Here is a 17,241-nt window from a genome sequence, read left to right as displayed (position 1 = left end):
CCCCTCTATTCGACATTGGTGAGGCCTCATCTGGAGTACTGTGTCCAGTTTTGGGCCCCACACTACAAGACAGATGTGGAAAAATTAGAGAGAGTCCAGCAGAGGGCAACAAAAATGATTAGGGGACTGGAACACATGACTTATGAGGAGAGGCTGAGGGAACTGGGATTGTTTAGTCTACAGAAGAGAAGAATGAGGGGGGATTTGATAGCTGCTTTCAACTACCTGAAAGGGGGTTCCAAAGAGGATGGCTCTAGACTGTTCTCAGTGGTAGTGGATGACTAAACAAGGAGTAATTGTCTCAAGTTGCATGGGGGAGATTTAGGTTGGATATTAGGAATAAGTTTTTCACTAGGAGGGTGGTGAAACACTGGAATGCGTTACCTAGGGAGGTGGTGGAATCTCCTTCCTTAGAAGTTTTTAAGGTCAGGCTTGACAAAGCCCTGGCTGGGATGATTTAATTGGGGATTGGTCCTGCTTTGAGCAGGGGGTTGGACTAGATGACCTCCTGAGGTCCCTTCCAACCCTGATATTCTATGATTCTAACAGGGCGATATCATTGTGACAGACATTACAATGCCACTCAGTATCATTGTGGGCCACTGTATTCAATTTATGAATTGTTTATATAGGATTGTATTCTTCTTCATGGGGGAGGATTACCATAGCTCCTCCAGGAGCCTGACCCCCCTCCCCCCGGCCCTTTGTTCTGACTCACATCCCAGCTCCTGTTGCATTAATCGAGGACCAGTTAGTCTAAATTAACTGTTGGAAAGGAGATGACAGTTCATAAATTGTTTCACTAATCTGTAACAATGAGTGTTAGAAAAAGAGCAAAAAGGAGAGAGGGAAATGAATCAGTATATGTCAAGGTTCCTTCCCCACTCTGAACTCTACAGATGTGGGGACCTGCATGAAAAATCCCCTAAGCTTATTTTTACCAGCTTAGGTTAAAACTTCCCCAAGGTACAAACTATTTTACCTTTTGCCCTTGGACTTTATTGTTGCCACACCCAAGCGTCTAACAAATATATAACAGGGAAAGAGCCTGCTTGGAAATGTCTTTCCCCACAAAATCCTCCCAAACCCTACACCCCCTTTCCTGGGGAGGGCTTGTTAAAAATCCTCACCAATTTGCATAGGTGAACACAGACCCAAACCCTTGGATCTTAAGAACAAGGACAAAGCAATCAGGTTCTTAAAACAAAAATTTTAATTAAAGAAAAAGTAAAAGAATCACCTCTGTAAAATCAGGATGGTAAATACCTTACAGGATAATCAGATTCAAAACACAGAGAATCCCTCTAGGCAAAACCTTAAGTTACAAAAAGACACAAAAACAGGAATATACATTCCATTCAGCACAACTTATTTTATCAGCCATTTAAACAAAACAGAATCCAACGCATATCTAACTAGATTGCTTATTAACCCTTTACAGGAGTTCTAACCTGCATTCCTGCTCTGGTCCTGGCAAAAACAACACACAGACAGAGAGAAAGGCTTTGTTTCTCCCCGACCTCCAGCTTTTAAAGTATCTTGTCTCCTCATTGGTCATTTTGGTCAGGTGCCAGTGAGGTTGTCTTAGCTTCTTAACCCTTTACAAGTGAAAGGGCTTTTCCTCTGGCCAGGAGGGATTTAAAAGTGGTTAGCCTTCCCTTTATATTTATGACAGTATATAACAATGGGGTGCTGATATAATTCAAGGACTGCATTGAGGCTCTGATTTGTAAATAAGAGGAGAATGGACCAAAACTGTTGTCTCAGAAATTAGGCTTATTGGACTACATAATGAGATTGTAGCCTATTCTGCCCATCATCCCCTTTTAGAGGTTCTTAAAAAGAGAGTCTTTGGGAAGCAAAAGCATGGATTTTGGGGGTATTCCCCATAGGAAGGCAGACAGGCCTCTGCTTCGCTACAGAGACTGTCATTCTTTGTGACACCCAGGACTCAGTACATCAGTGGGGCTGCCTGACCATCTGTGCTGTACCAGCAAGGACCCCGAGTTGATATACGTGAGATCCTGCTCTGTCTTCTTCCCTTCCTTTTTCTGTTCCAGTCCACCCTCCAGATTTTGATCAGTTTTCATTCTGCTACAGTTTGGAAAGCTACGAAGAACAGAGAGACATTGCATCAGTATAAACTCACAACTAGACTTTTACACACCATATGGACTAGAAACTCTAAAAATATAAAACTTAGGTTCATTTAGAAGTTGGCTGCATTTGTTTAGGAAAGATTCTAATTGCTGTGGGAAGGCCACATGTGTGTATATAATAATCTGCCTTGTAGAATTGCCATGAAGATTTATCAGCTCAAGAATAAAATCTTCTCATCCACTTTTACTGTTATGATGAATTAACAACGAAAAGCAAATGAAATCTTACTTATCCATTACAATTTTTATTCCCCTCAGTTTCTAATGTAAACCTATATATACATGCCCAAAATTTATGCAGAAGATTATTTATCTCCACATAATGCTGATTACAGTTACTATAGCAGTCTGTTATGTCCAGCAAAGAAATGAGTGGGATGCTTATTCTGGAATGAACAAAATAAAGTACATGTTAGCCATATAAATGCTTCAGGAGAAACAGATGGATATATTAAGCGTTCACCATGTTTGGCAAATGAACAGTCTTTTAACCCATTCAACAAGCAGATACACACTCACACATCTGCAAACAAAAGGGATCACCAAATGAAATGAATAGATAGCAGGTTTAAAACAAACAAAAGGAAGTATTTCTTCACACAACACACAGTCAACCTGTGCAACTCTTTGCCAAAGAATGTTCTGAAGGCCAAGACTATAACAGGGTTCGAAAAAGAGCTAGATAAATTAATGGAGGATAGGTCTATCAATGGCTACTAGCAAGGATGGGCAGGGATGGAGTCCCTAACCGCTTTTTGCCAGAATCTGGGAATGAGCGACAGGAGATGGATCACTTGATGATTACCTGTTCTGTTCGTTCCCTCTGAATCACCTGGCATTGGCCACTGTCAGAAGACAGGGTACTGGGTTAGAAGGGCCTTTGGTCTGACCCAGTATGGCTGTTCTTATGTAAAGGGACTAACACTGTAGAAATTCCAAATAATATGTACTGCTGTGGATTATGGTAATAATGATTTATTGTAGGAACTATGGAAGCAGAAATAGTCAATAAATTAGTGCTTGATCCTGTATTTAAAATGGTCAGATGTGCTTCCTTTTCTAATGTAAGAGCCAGATAATTTGCAAAATTCCACCTGAAAATACTGTTCTAATTTAGGTTGTTCAATACTGTGTCAGGCAGCAGCTGTCTTCAGCAAACATGGAATTAAATTGCATAAATAAATAAATAAATAGATGAATAAATAAAACTTTTTAAAATCATGCTCCTTTGATGCAGCTAGTTTGGGAACATCAGTTTGAGCCCAGTCATGTGAGGTAGTGTCCTGAATTATACCTTCCAGCACTTCACAGGATTGAGCCTCATTTTAAATAAAAGAACAGGAGTACTTGTGGCACCTTAGAGACTAACAAATTTATTAGAGCATAAGCTTTCGTGGGCAATAGCCCACTTCATCGGATGCATAGAATGGAACATATAGTAAGAAGATATATATATACATACAGAGAAGGTGGAAGTTGCCATACAAACTGTAAGAGGTTAATTAGTTAAGATGAGCTATTATCAGCAGGAGAAAAAAACTTTTTGTAGTGATAATCAGGATGGCCCATTTAGACAGTTGACAAGAAGGTGTGAGGATACTTAACATAGGGAAATAGATTCAATATGTGTAATGACCCAGCCACTCCCAGTCTCTATTCAAACCCAAGTTAATGGTATCTAGTTTGCATATTAATTCAAGCTCAGCAGTTTCTCATTGGAGTCTGTTTTTGAAGCTTTTCTGTTGCAAAAGTGCCACCCCTAAATCTTTTACTGAATGGCCAGAGAGGTCGAAGTGTTCTCCTACCGGTTTTTGAATGTTATGATTCCTGATGTCAGATTTGTGTCTATTTATTCTTTTGTGTAGAGACTGTTCGGTTTGGCCAATGTACCTGGCAGAGGGGCATGTCACTATCATAGGACCTAATCACATTAGCCATGCCATCAGGGGCTTGTTCACCTGCACATCTACCAATGTGATATATGCCATCATGTGCCAGCAATGCCCCTCTGGCTGAGTCATTACACATATTGAATCTATGGCATTCCTGAAATGCTGAAAAATATCTATATTGTGGTCTTCAACAGCAAAGTTGTGTTAAATGGGAGGATTTTTTTACTCATTTTGAAAGGAAAGAAGAAATATGGATGCTGCTCTTGTGATTGATTTGGCAGGACCGTCGGCTGAGGAGGTTGAAATCATTCAGTCCTAGAACTAGGAGTAACAGCACAGGGACAGTCGGGGCAGATGGATAAGGACACTTGAGGACCTACTCGTTGGCTCTAACAGAAGGAGCCAGGAGCAGTTTGACTTTATGATGGAAAGAGTGGACTGGGCTGTTAAGTGGAAGGAATGTTTTTTTTTTCCAGAGGCTGGAGTCAGCAATGGTCTGGTTCCTGGAGCAGAATGCATGGAATAGGGAACAGGAGCTTGCCCAAAGAGACTGGGATCATGCCCTGTTGCAGTCCCTGGTACAAATGGTGGTGGAACAGATTCTGGTTCCAATTGCCCCAATAGCCATTGCTAGTGTCCAGGAACTGGCACCTCCTCCTCAAGCTACACCTCCTCCTGCAGCCCAGGGTGCTACTGAGGTGGAAGATCCAACTCTCCACCTCTATGATGTGGGGGGAGGCTGTCAGAATCCAGCACAACATCCTGCACTGGCACCTGGCCAGAGGGAGCCCTGTGAACATACAGAAGGGGACAATAAGCCTGGGGCTGTGCCTGAAAGCCATCATGTGTTCAGCCCTGAAACCCTGCCCAAGAAATGCCCACATTTGTCTCCTCAGATCATTTTCTCTAGCTGTTCAGGGGAGGGGTTTACCCCCTTTTGGGAGAGGGGGGATCAAGACCAAAGACATGGTGTCATAGGCATTAAAGTTTTAATGCTTCCAGCCTGGAGTGACAAACCGCGGCCACTGGGAGCTGCGATCGGCCGAACCTGCGGACGCGGCAGGTAAACAAACCGGCCCGGCCCGCCGGGGCTTTCCCTGCACAAGTGGCAAAACAAGTTTGGGAACCACTGTTCTAGGATATATGGAGTGCATCTGTTCATCCAAATGAACTGTCTTGGGGATCTCCATCTACCTTTAACTGTTCAGTCTATACCAATATAGTCTGAAAAATCCTTTCAGGGACAGAGTTGTACTATTGAAACCATCAGATTTTGTTATTGTTCTTTTTAAGAACTGTCCATACCTGCTGTTGTTAGAGCTGTGACTTAAGGCTTGCTTGGTGTTGTTTAAAACACCTCTTCCCAGTTGGCAGTTTCCCCCCTTTCGGTTATTTTTTGTCTGTGGATCACTCACTCACTTTCTTCCTTACCAAGTATTATCCTCTTTTCTTCTTTGATAGGAAGCTGTTTAGCCGATTATCTCCTAAAGGGAACGTTGGCAGGGCAACAGCCAAAGCTGCTTTACTATAAACAAGCACTCCTGTGTGACCCCGACTAATGCTGTTTCAGTGGAGTAACACAACAAACAAATTTAAAGAGAGAGGAATGATCTTATAACCTTATCAATGAAGGTTATCGAAACTGAGAGAATGTAAATTTCTTTCAGTCCTGTGGGGTGGGCAAAGATAAACTTATATTTGCTGTTTTATACTGACATTATGTCTGATTTTTTATACTGACATTATAGTTTTGACTTTCCAAAGGGAAAACAATGAAGATGGTATTCTGAACAACATAGAAATCAATATACAAACATTCCAAAACACATATGGACCAGATTCCATAACCCTTACTCACAATGAGTAGTGTTTTATTATGCCCCATATCCAATGGAAAGAAGTGGAACTACCTATGGGATAAGAGTATGAAAATCTGGCACAAAATAGTTAACTACAAGACAGTTTCTTTTGCAATCCTTGTATATACTAAACCAGTGGTTCCCCAACTTGTTCCACCGCTTGTGCAGGGAAAGCCTCTGGCGGGCCGGGCCGGTTTGTTTACCTGCCGCGTCCCCAGGTTCGGCCGATCACGGCTCCCAGTGACCGCGGTTCGCTGCTCCAGGCCAATGGGAGCTTCTGGAAGCAGCGGCCAGTATGTCCTTCGGCCCACGCCACTTCCAGCAGCCCCCATTGGCCTGGAGCAGCGAACCAGGAGACACCATCATAGGGCCTAATCACATCAGCCACACTATCAGAGGCTCGTTCACCTGCACATCTACCAATGTGATATATGCCATCATGTGCCAGCAATGCCCCTCTGCCATGTACATTGGCCAAACTGGACAGTCTCTACGTAAAAGAATAAATGGACACAAATCAGATGTCAAGAATTATAACATTCATAAACCAGTCGGAGAACACTTCAATCTCTCTGGTTACTCGATTTCTGATCTCAAAGTGACTATCCTTCAACAAAAAAACTTCGAAAACAGACTCCAACGAGAGACTGCTGAATTGGAATTAATTTGCAAATTGGATACAATTAACTTAGGCTTGAATAGAGACTGGGAGTGGTTGAGTCATTATACTAAGTAAAACTATTTCCCCTTGTTTATTCCTTCCCCTCCCTCCCTCCCCCCCCGCTGCCACTGTTCCTCAGACATTTTTGTAAACTTCTGGAAATGTGCTGGAAATGGCCCACCTTGATTATCACTTCAAAAGGTTTTCTGTCCCCCCACCCCACTCTCCTGCTGGTAATAGCTCATCTTAAGTGATCACTCTCCTTACAATGTGTATTTTTTCATGGTCTGTGTGTATATAAATCTCCCCACTGTATTTTCCACTTTATGCATCAGATGAAGTGAGCTGTAGCTCACGAAAGCTTATGCTCAAATAAATTGGTTAGTCTCTAAGGTGCCACAAGTACTCCTTTTCTTTTTGCACTAAACATACAATTCTTTATATTTGGGTAGGGACTGTATCTTCTCTCATAACTCATGTTGAACAGCACTTTACTTTATGTCAAGTGCCATTGAAACCAATGGGACTATTTTCAAGGTAAGGTTCTACTTGGCATGAGTAAGGGTGTAGGGATCAGGTCTCGTGTTTGCAAAGTGCACAGCACGCTTTGGGCACTGTGCAATATTGCAGAGTACTCATCATTTAGCATACCTGCACTGACTGCTTTCCCCTCTGCTTTAGAATTTTGCCTGGGTCAATGATTAATACTGAATGCTTCGGAGCTCAATTCTTCAATCTTTACTAATGCTGAGTAGCACTTCAATGAAGCCAAAAAGCAACCAAATGGGGCTGTTTCTAAAAGGAGTTAGAAATCAACGAGCTGCGTGGTAGAGTGAGCTACTGTTCAGCCATTGTGAATAAGGTTGGAAGATTCAGGCTCACAGCGAAGAAGGCAATTCTCTCTTTCTGCATCTCCCCATCAAAGCATAAGGGGAATCTAGAACAAACACAAGGAAAAAACAATTTAAAACAAAACAAAAACAAGCACTTAACCGCTTCTTGACTCAGACCAAGTAGGAAATTATCTTATGCTCTGAGGTATAACATTTGCTTACCCTTATCTTAAGCTTACCCCAGCACCCCAGAATTGTGCAGGAGGGACCCCACACACAGACTCTAGGGGTGCTAGGACTCAGGTGGTGCCTCCCTTCCCCCTTGCCATATGGCCTTGGGGATAACTGCAGAGAGGAGCCAGACAGACATTTCAGCTGGAAGGAGCAGAAGCAGCCAAAGATGGGATCTTTGGACTTCCGGACATTCCAGTCAAAAGTGTAGAACATTCTCTGACTTTCTCTGTTGTGTGCTGATTGGTTGTTTGCTCCAACCCTCCTCATTCCCCTTCATTTCCCTCACAGTCTCTTCACCTCCGCTTCACTCCTACCCTCTTCTACTCTGCCTTGTTCCTCTTAGTCCCCTTCCCTTTTCTTTACATTTAGCTTACCCCCTCCTAGGAGCTCCCACCAAATAAATACATAAAATAAAATTTTAAAAAATCTTTGAATTAACATGCCATTTGCTGCTATCACATTGTTTTCTCTGCTTGTGTGTTCTACCCTTTCCTCCACCCGGTATCTGTCTTGTCTATGTATACAATATTGTTGCATTGTTTCCTTGTACTCACCCATCTGTCTGTCTACAACCATTGGTCATCTCTTGTCCTATACTAACATTATAAACTCTTTGGGACAGGGACAACATACTTGTCTGTCTGTCTGTCTGTCTGTCTGTTTGTTTGTTTGTTTTTCTGTGTTTAAACAACACTTCGTGCAATGGATCCTGGTCCATAACTAGGGATCCTACACTGTACAATAATACAAATAAATAAATAAATAAATATCTTAATCATAGTACCTTAGCTTCCTCAGACACAAATGTGATTGATAGTAATCAAATTATCCAGTCATTAATGCTCAGCATATGTGAAAGCAAGTTTATAGTGCTTTCACATATAGGTAAAATAGTTTAGGAAGCAACTGGATTTGGGTATTTATATCAATGTAAGTGTTTAGTATTGTGTCAAAATGTTGCATATGCACATTAGCCATGATTTAAAAGTATGGATAGGAGCACTGTGTCTAATTTCTATATCAAGAAAGAAAATTAAATAAATATTAGATACACTCAGCTCTAATACTATCATGTTCTGAAAGCTTGTGGCAAGTCACTTAAGGGATACCGGTTAGTTTTAAAATTGTAATGTATATTCTTAGTCAGATACTCTTACTAAAGTCAGAAGGAACCATCATAATCATCTAGTCTGACCTCCTGCACATTGCAGGCCATAGAACCTCACCCACCCACTCCTGGAATTGACCTATACCTCTATCTGAGTTACTAAAGCCCTCAATTCATGATTTAAAGACTTCAAGTTACAGAGAATTCACCATTTACACTAGCTGAAACTTTCAAGTGAAGTTGAATTCCCTAGCTGCAGAAGAAGGTTAAAATACCCCCGAGGGTCTATGCCAATGTGACTCAGGGGGAAATTCCTCTCTGACCCCAAATATAGAGATCAAATAGACCTTGAGCATGTGGGCAAGACCCACCAGGAATATACCTGGGAAAGAATTCTCTGTAGTAACTCAGAGTCCTCCCCATCTAGTGTTCCGTCTTACAGCCGTTGGGGATTTTTGTAGGCAATCCAGTCATATCATCCCCTCCATAAACTTATCTAGCTCAGTTTTGGAGCCAGTGAGGGTTTTTTTGCCCCTATTGCTCCCCTTGAGAGGCTGCCCCAGAACTTCAATCCTCTGATGGTTAGAAACCTTCGCCTAATTTCAAACCTAAACTTGTTGATGGCCAGTTTATATGTGTTTGTTCTTGTGTCAACATTGGTGCTTAACTTAAATAACTACTCTCCCTCCCTGGATTTTATCCCTTTGATGTATTTATAAAGAGCAATCATATCTCCCCTCAGCATTGTTTTGGTTAAGCTAAACAAAACCAGCTCTTTGAGTCTTCTCTCATAAGATAAGTTTTCCATTCTTTGGAGCATCCTAGTAGCCCTTCTCTGCACCTGTTCCACTTTGAATTCATCTTTCTTAAAGATAGGAGACCAGAATTGCACACAGTACTGCAGATGAGGTCTCACCTTCTCTAATGGTTCTAACACTTAGAATCATAGAATCATAGAAGATTAGGGTTGGAAGAGACCTCAGGATGTATCTAGTCCAACCCCCTGCTCACAGCAGGACCAACCCCAACTAAATCCTCCCAGCCAGGATCCTGTCAAGCTGGCCTTAAAAACCTCTAAGGATGGATATTCTACCTAGGAAATCCATTCCAGTGCTTCACCACCCTCCTAGTGAAATAGTATTTCCTAATATACAACCTAGACCTCCTCAACTGCAACTTGAGACCATTGCTCCTAGTTCTGTCATCTGCCACCACTGAGAACAGCATAGCTCCACCCTCTTTGGAACCCTGCTGCAGGCAGTTGAAGGATATTATTGAATCCCCCCTCATTCTTTTCTTCTGTAGACTAAATAAGCTGCCAGCCATATTGTTAAGCTGGAGAAGTAAAAGGGGTAGACTGAGCTCATGCGCTCCCTCTTTCTCTCTTTTTTTTTACAATCCCCATTACACTACAGAGAGAAGTAATAAAGTGATATAATGAGTCGTGCTACTGTAAAACTGAGCTATGATGAAATCATCTGATTTTAACAGGTGCTATCACCTTTTGTCACACTTGACATCATTTTAAGATACTGATGTAACAACATCGATGGAAAATCTAACTGAAGAGATGATCAAGCTGTGGAAAACAGCACCAATTAAGCCTAAACATAAAAGCTGAATCATTACTTAATGGAACTTCACTGAAGAAATAGCTGATCTATTCTAATGAAAATTCTGATATTTGTATCAAAATAACTGTTTAATTTCACCTAACCTTCCAATTATTACACATAGAAAGTTCACACCTGTACAATGGTTAATAAAACAAAGAGGAGCTTAAAGCACTAATAATACTTGATAGTGATGTGATTTCATTTTTGTATCATTAGTTTAACACAGTTGGAAGATGCATATTACAACTTGGCACATTGTTACATTGCACTGTATGAAAAAAGGAATAATTAACAAACTGTTAAGAAATAGAAAGATTTTATATTTTATATAAAATTATATATATTATATTTTATAACCTCAAAATACTGATTTAAATTGTACATGTGCCTAAAAGAAAATATATTATTTAAATACTAAAATAATAGATTGTCTCAGCAATTGTCTCAGATTGAGCACCACCTGGAAGAACCTCCATTTAAGTCCTTGGAATTTAGTCTTTTTTCTTTCTTTCTCTGCAAATTGCCTGTGTAGCATAAAAATGTGGGATAAATATGGTTTTATTAAACTGTGTAGAATTTAATTACCTGTATGTGTTGTAGGGTAAATCCTACTCACTCCACTCAGATGAGCAGTCCCATTGATTTTAATGAGACTACATTTGTGAATCAGCTGAGCAAGACTATGCTTTTGACATGATTTGCCTGTACAGTATAAAAAAAGTTTAATGCAGCTCTAATATTGACACTGTGCCATGAATAAGAACTATTTAGAATAAAAACATAGCCTAGCCTTTTGAAGTACAGTTAAGTATCTTGTCACAAAAACTGCTCTTCATATTCCATTGGTATTTACTGGTTGATTCCTTTCTGTAGCAAATATAAATATCTATTTATATTCTAAAATATGAGTCTTATTTATAAGTCACATGATTTGTTTAGGGTTTCAGAGTAGCAGCCGTGTTAGTCTGTATCCGCAAAAAGAAAAGGAGGACTTGTGGCACCTTAGAGACTAACAAATTTATTTGAGCCTAAGCTTTCGTGAGCTACAGCTCACTTCATCGGATGCATTCAATTTGTTTAAGAGGCTATTCTACCATTTCTTGCCTCTACTGTGGGTTGTTCTGCACTATACAGTGTTGCCACCATAAGCCAGACATATATAAATCCAAATTCTGAAGTTTAGACTGCAATTTAAACTGTGTTTAATATATTCCCCAAAACTGACTGTCAAACAGTATATATTTTAGAGTCTAACAAATTTATTTGAGCCTAAGCTTTTGTGAACTACAGCTCACTTCATCAGAATGCATCCGATGAAGTGAGCTGTAGCTCACGAAAGCTTAGGCTCAAATAAATGTGTTAGTCTCTAAGTTGCCACAAGTACTCTTTTTCTTTTTGCAAATACAGACTAACATGGCTGCTACTCTGAAACCAGTGTATATTTTGATATTTCAGTGAGAATTTCAAAGTAAAATCTCATAATAATACATTTTGGAAGTGACATAATTGTGACAAACCTAGATATAATAATAGAATACAATTATTAAACTCCTAGTACTCCTGTATTCCTGATAGTAATTCTTAATTAACTCTGTGATTTTCCCCTCTGGTGTTATCTGGACCGGTGATCTGCTAGGTCACTCCAATCCTTGACTCTGGGAGAAAGCCTCATGCTGCTCTGCTGTGAGAACCCCTACTCCTGGGCTGTTCACGCACAGCCTCTGGAATGTAAGCTGCTCCTTGGATTGTGCAACCAAATGACACTAGCCAATATCTCCAGTCCCAGACATAACCCTAGGAAACTCCGTCTTGCAGTGTCTGCTGGACGCTGCAAGCGTACACGAGTTCGTCAATTTAACAAAGAAATTGATATGTACCAGGCTTGTTATCCCAAGGGGAGTCTCTGTCTCCCTTCTCCCCTCCCGAATAATATGTTATGCAGACATAAGCTGTAGTGTAGACATAGTTTTTCACTTTAAAAGAAGAAACACAATATGCTTGCCAGTTTTCCTAGAACAAATTCCAGTTAAGCACATTACTCCCAAGTTTTCCTTAACTGAACGAGCAGTTAAGTTCTCAGTTAAGAGTTTGCAAGATACACAACAGTGATATCAATCTGACTAGAACCAGCAGTGCCATATTTTTGTTGAAGGTTAAACACACAAAAAGATACATACACAAAGATACACTAGAAAATGTGCAAAGCATTGAAGTTCAGGTTTCAGTGACTGGAGAAGAGTAACATTATGTTAAATTCAGAGGGCAGTCTAATTTGGTGATACTTACACTTTTTTCTGTTTCTCTTAGCCCATAAATTATGCCAATTACATTATCTTACTCACACACATTTACCAACACATAACTTACACATCTGAACTTTTCCCACTTGGTCAAGTAAAATCTCAGTTGGTGTAACTTTTGCAAGTTTATTACAGGTCTTATGATATGTGCTGTTTTTCTGAAAGCCCCTGCTCCTGAAGTACTGCAATTGTGTGAGATGCAGTTTTCACTGAAATTCCCCTCACTCCAAAAGTAAGCTTCTGGCTCCTTTGATTGTGGGGAAAAGCTTGAAGAAAATGACATGACTGAACACTAAAGACTTAAAACTCAAAAGGCAAATTAAAAAAAAAATCCAGCATTCATATATATTTATTTAAATCTCATGATTTTTAAGCCAGACTTATAATTTTTGAATGCTTGGTGTTGGTAATACTGTAATTTATGCTCTTCTCTTTCAGTCTCTCAGTGTGTATTAATAATAGTCTATAAAAATGAGGGCCAACCACAAGAGTAAGCTGACTACCCCAAACTTATGTTAAACCTCAGAACTGCTTGGCATCTTTCGTGTGTACAGGACAGCAACAGAGACCATATCTATATTAGAGAAGTGTACCAGTTTAAATTGATTTTTAAATTGATTTAGTTAAACTGGTGCACAATCTTAATGCAGATGCACTTAAATATATTTAGTCCTTGCCTATACAGAACCATTTTGCACCAAGGACTTTATTTTAAAGCCAGTTTAAAGTGGTGCACATTTCTACTGTAGAAAAAGCCTTTGGGTCCTGTAGACTTAGGTTCCATTACGCACATGTACACTCTTACCATGAGTAGTTTGCAGTACATCATTTTATAAATCACCTCTAATGTAGACCAGTAGTTTACTGGTAAATTTAGTTTTGTTATTTTTAATGTCAGCATGGGCACAGAGTGAATCTGAGGGGATTATATCATGTATTTGTTCATTTATTGCAATTTATAAAATGTCCCAATCCCATCTTCTTAAAATTCCATATACCAAATTACATAAATTAAATAATAATTGACACAAAATTAAAAAAAAACCCAACACCTGTAATAAAATTGATTGCATCAAACCATCAAAAACTCTTCCATCTCCACCACCCAATTGCTTCACCCTCCTCCCCTCAACACCTGCAGCCTGTTCACCAGAACTATGACCCTTCCAGGAGCAAGACTACAAACAGTCTCCTTTCTACATTCTGCACACAAATTAGAATGTTGCAATCAACTTATCTCATCTCATGCAATTATGCCCTGTACTTTTGCCCTTCACACAGCTTCCAGTACTACTCAGTCCACCGATACACCTCATTATCTCTTTATTTGGATATGCTCCACATTCACCGTCTTTTTTCTCACCTGTACTTTAGTTCTGAACTGACCTTTAACTAACCTCCAGGTGTTCATTTTCTCCTTGTGCTGATCCATATTCCACACATTGTAATGTATTTAAGTAAAGAATGGGGAAAAGCCTAACTTTATTTAAACATATGTTCATCAAGGTGTCAAACCTTCCCTCTGACCCATACCCACTATTTCTTCCTCACCAATTATTTCTACCCAGAAAAGTATTTTGGCTCCTTATGAGACATATACCTATCCGGTATTAAAAGTAGTGTCTAAAACCAAAAATTTCTAGAAAATTATATATGGTTGAATTTACAAAGATAATTGAGTACAAAGTATCTACACAATCAAAATCACCTCAATCAAAGTATCACTATAGATGGAAAGCATGCCTTTAAGCAAAACATAAACACTTAAGGGCATGTCTACACTACAAAATTAAGTCGACTTTGTGTAAGTTGACATTGAGCCTCTGAATTAATTAAATCGATTGTGCATGTCCACACCACACTCATTCTCTCAGTGGAGTGTGTCCTCACTAGCAGCGCTTGCATTGATGCACAGAGCAGTGCTTTGTGGGTAGATATCCCACAGTGCAACTAGCCACAGGAGGTTTTGGGAGGGCTTGCAATGCCTCATAGGACTAAAAGATGGACACTGGTGATAATGGAAACGTGGCTTTGGCCTCCTATGATGAACTTTCCTCCCTCCCTTCACTGATATCAATGGCAAACAACCCATGTTGTTGTTTTTTTGTATCCTTTTTTCAAAAGCCTGGTGTAGCTGCATGTACACCATAGCATAAAAAGTATGGACGCTGCTCAACTGTGCACTCTTGTTGTGATCATTACAAACACCTTGCACCTTATCCTGCACATTTTCATAGCTGAGACAGGAGCCACCGTGCAGAACATTGCGATCTCATGTAAACTGCCCTGCTGCAAGCCATAGAATGAAAAATTCTCTGTTGCTGGTGGCAGTCACCCATCAGCTGAACATGTTGGAGCACCATTTCTGGTCCTGGGAAACAATCACTGACTGGTCGGACCTCATCATTATGCAGCTATGTGTTGACAAGCAGTGGCTGCAGAACTTTTGAATGTGGAAGGCCACTTTCCAGGAACTTTGTGCAGAGCTTTCCTCAGTCTTGAAGTGCAGCAACACTAAAGTGAGAAGAAAAGGAGTACTTGTGGCACCTTAGAGACTAACAAATTTATTCGAGCATAAGTTTTCGTGAGCTCCGATGAAGTGAGCTGTAGCTCACAAAAGCTTATGCTCAAATAAATTTGTTAGTCTCTAAGGTGCCACAAGTACTCCATTTCTTTTTGTGAATACAGACTAACACGGCTGCTACTCTGAAACTAAAGTGAGAGCTGCTCTGACAGTGGAGAAGTGAGTGGCGATTGCTCTATGGAAGTTGTGATGCCAGACTGTTACTGGTCAGTGGGCAATCAATTCGGAGTTGGTAAATCCAGTATGGGAGGTTCTGCTGAGAGGAGTAGTGACTCTGGGCAATATGTACGACATATTGGGTGTATCTGCTGTGATGGGGTTCCCTAACTGTGGTGGGGTGATAGATGGCACTCATATCCCTATATTGGCACCAGGCCACATTGCCAAAGAGTACATAAACTGAAAGGGATTCTTTTCAGTGGTGTTGCACATGCTGGTGGATCACAGGGGGCATTTCACTCACATCAATGTGCGAGGTCAGGAAAAGTGCATGATGTGTGCATCTTTTTAGACCACAGGTCTGTTCAGAAAAATGCAAGCAGGGACTTTCTTTCTGAATTGCAAAATAACCGTTGATGATGTTGAATTCATGATCCTGGGAGACCCAGCCTACCCCTTCTTCCCATAGCTCATGAAGCCGTGCACCAGTCACCTGGACAGGAGTAAGGAGCAGTTCAACAATAGGATGAGCAAGTGCAGAGTGGTGGTGGAATGTGCCTTTGGACACTTAAAAGGTTGCTGGTGCAGCTTGCTTACTAGTTTAGGCCTCCGTGAAAGCAATATCCCCATTGTTAATGCTACCTTCTGTGTGCTCCATAATATCTGTGAGGCAAAGGGAGAAAAGTTTTTTGCCAGAGGGGGGTGTGGAAGTAAATCGGTTGGCAGCTCATTTTGAGCAACCAGATACCAGGACAATAATAAAAAGCCCAGCAAAGGGCTCTTCATCTCCATGAGCCTTTGAAAACTCATTTCAGTAATGCGCCACAGTAATGTGTGACGCTTATTTGGGTTGTGCCTTCCCAAACCATCCCCTCTTTTACATTAGCTCCCCTGTAAACCATCCCTTACCCGCATGACTGGAATAAATAAAGAACATTTCTTTCTCAAGGAGTTTACTTTTATTATGCACAGACAAAAAAAATGAAAGCACAAAAAAGTAAGGTAAACTTGAGCAAAAGGGCTGATAACATTAAGAGGGGAGAAACAAAGTCAGCTTTTTTTCAAAAGCAACGCAATGGCTTGCCCATCAAAGTTCTTGGAATAGGCACCTTCTGTTCGTTGTATCCTTCCCCATGGTTGAGTGGAAAGGATATTGAACTGTTCCCCTCTCCGCTGCCTGGAACATTTCGGGGAGAAATGCTTGCAGGCAGCTCTAAGAGGGAGTCTAGTCTCAAGCAGCTTTTCTTGCAGCTCAGACAGTCAATTTAAAATGTCTGATTGGTCCTTCATAATCTGCAGCATCTCATCCTGCCTTGAATGCCCCTGCTCTGGGGATACTCTCCTGCTCTCCAGTTCCAGGTCCAGTTTCTTGGAGGGTGAAATCCTCCAGACTCTGAGCTTGGTCTCAGCTGTCCCAGAGGCATTCATTATCTCTCTGAAAAATGTCATCCCAGTCCTCTTTTTCCACCTTCTAATCTGGGAAAGCCTCTCTCCCATTGTGAAGGATGCACTGAAGGACATGCTTTCCACTGTAAGGCATGCAGAGCACAAGCCAACCATTGTCAGCGCATACATTGTTTCTGATGCAAGGTTGTTATTAAAAAAAAAATCCTCTTATTACAGTTCACTGCAAACCACAACATAATCAGAATTCCTAGCTATTCCATGAGTCAGTTTGCTGTTCCAACCATGGTGAATATGGCCCTGAGGCATGGACGACAAACCCGCTGTGACACTACAACCCATATACTTCATATAAATATTGTTATAATATGATGGAGGCAAACCCGCTGTGACACTACAACACATATACTTTATATAAATATTGTTATAATA

General features: G+C 40.6%; 1 long non-coding RNA gene across 1 annotated transcript in view; it reads right to left on the bottom strand.

Annotated features, from left to right (window-relative positions):
- Positions 1-1,245: 1,245 nt before the first annotated feature.
- The window catches only part of LOC141982349 (uncharacterized), a 72,851-nt gene continuing 56,855 nt past the window's right edge, over positions 1,246-17,241 (bottom strand). The window contains exons 2-3 of the long non-coding RNA XR_012638038.1: positions 7,223-7,508; positions 1,246-2,109 (exon numbers count right to left, since the gene is read on the bottom strand). This is a non-coding gene — a long non-coding RNA (uncharacterized LOC141982349). The remainder of the gene's footprint in view (positions 2,110-7,222; positions 7,509-17,241) is intronic.

Source organism: Natator depressus, chromosome 1, assembly GCF_965152275.1.
Source record: "Natator depressus isolate rNatDep1 chromosome 1, rNatDep2.hap1, whole genome shotgun sequence".
Taxonomy (NCBI): domain Eukaryota; kingdom Metazoa; phylum Chordata; order Testudines; family Cheloniidae; genus Natator; species Natator depressus.
This window is presented reverse-complemented; position numbering and strand designations above follow the sequence as displayed.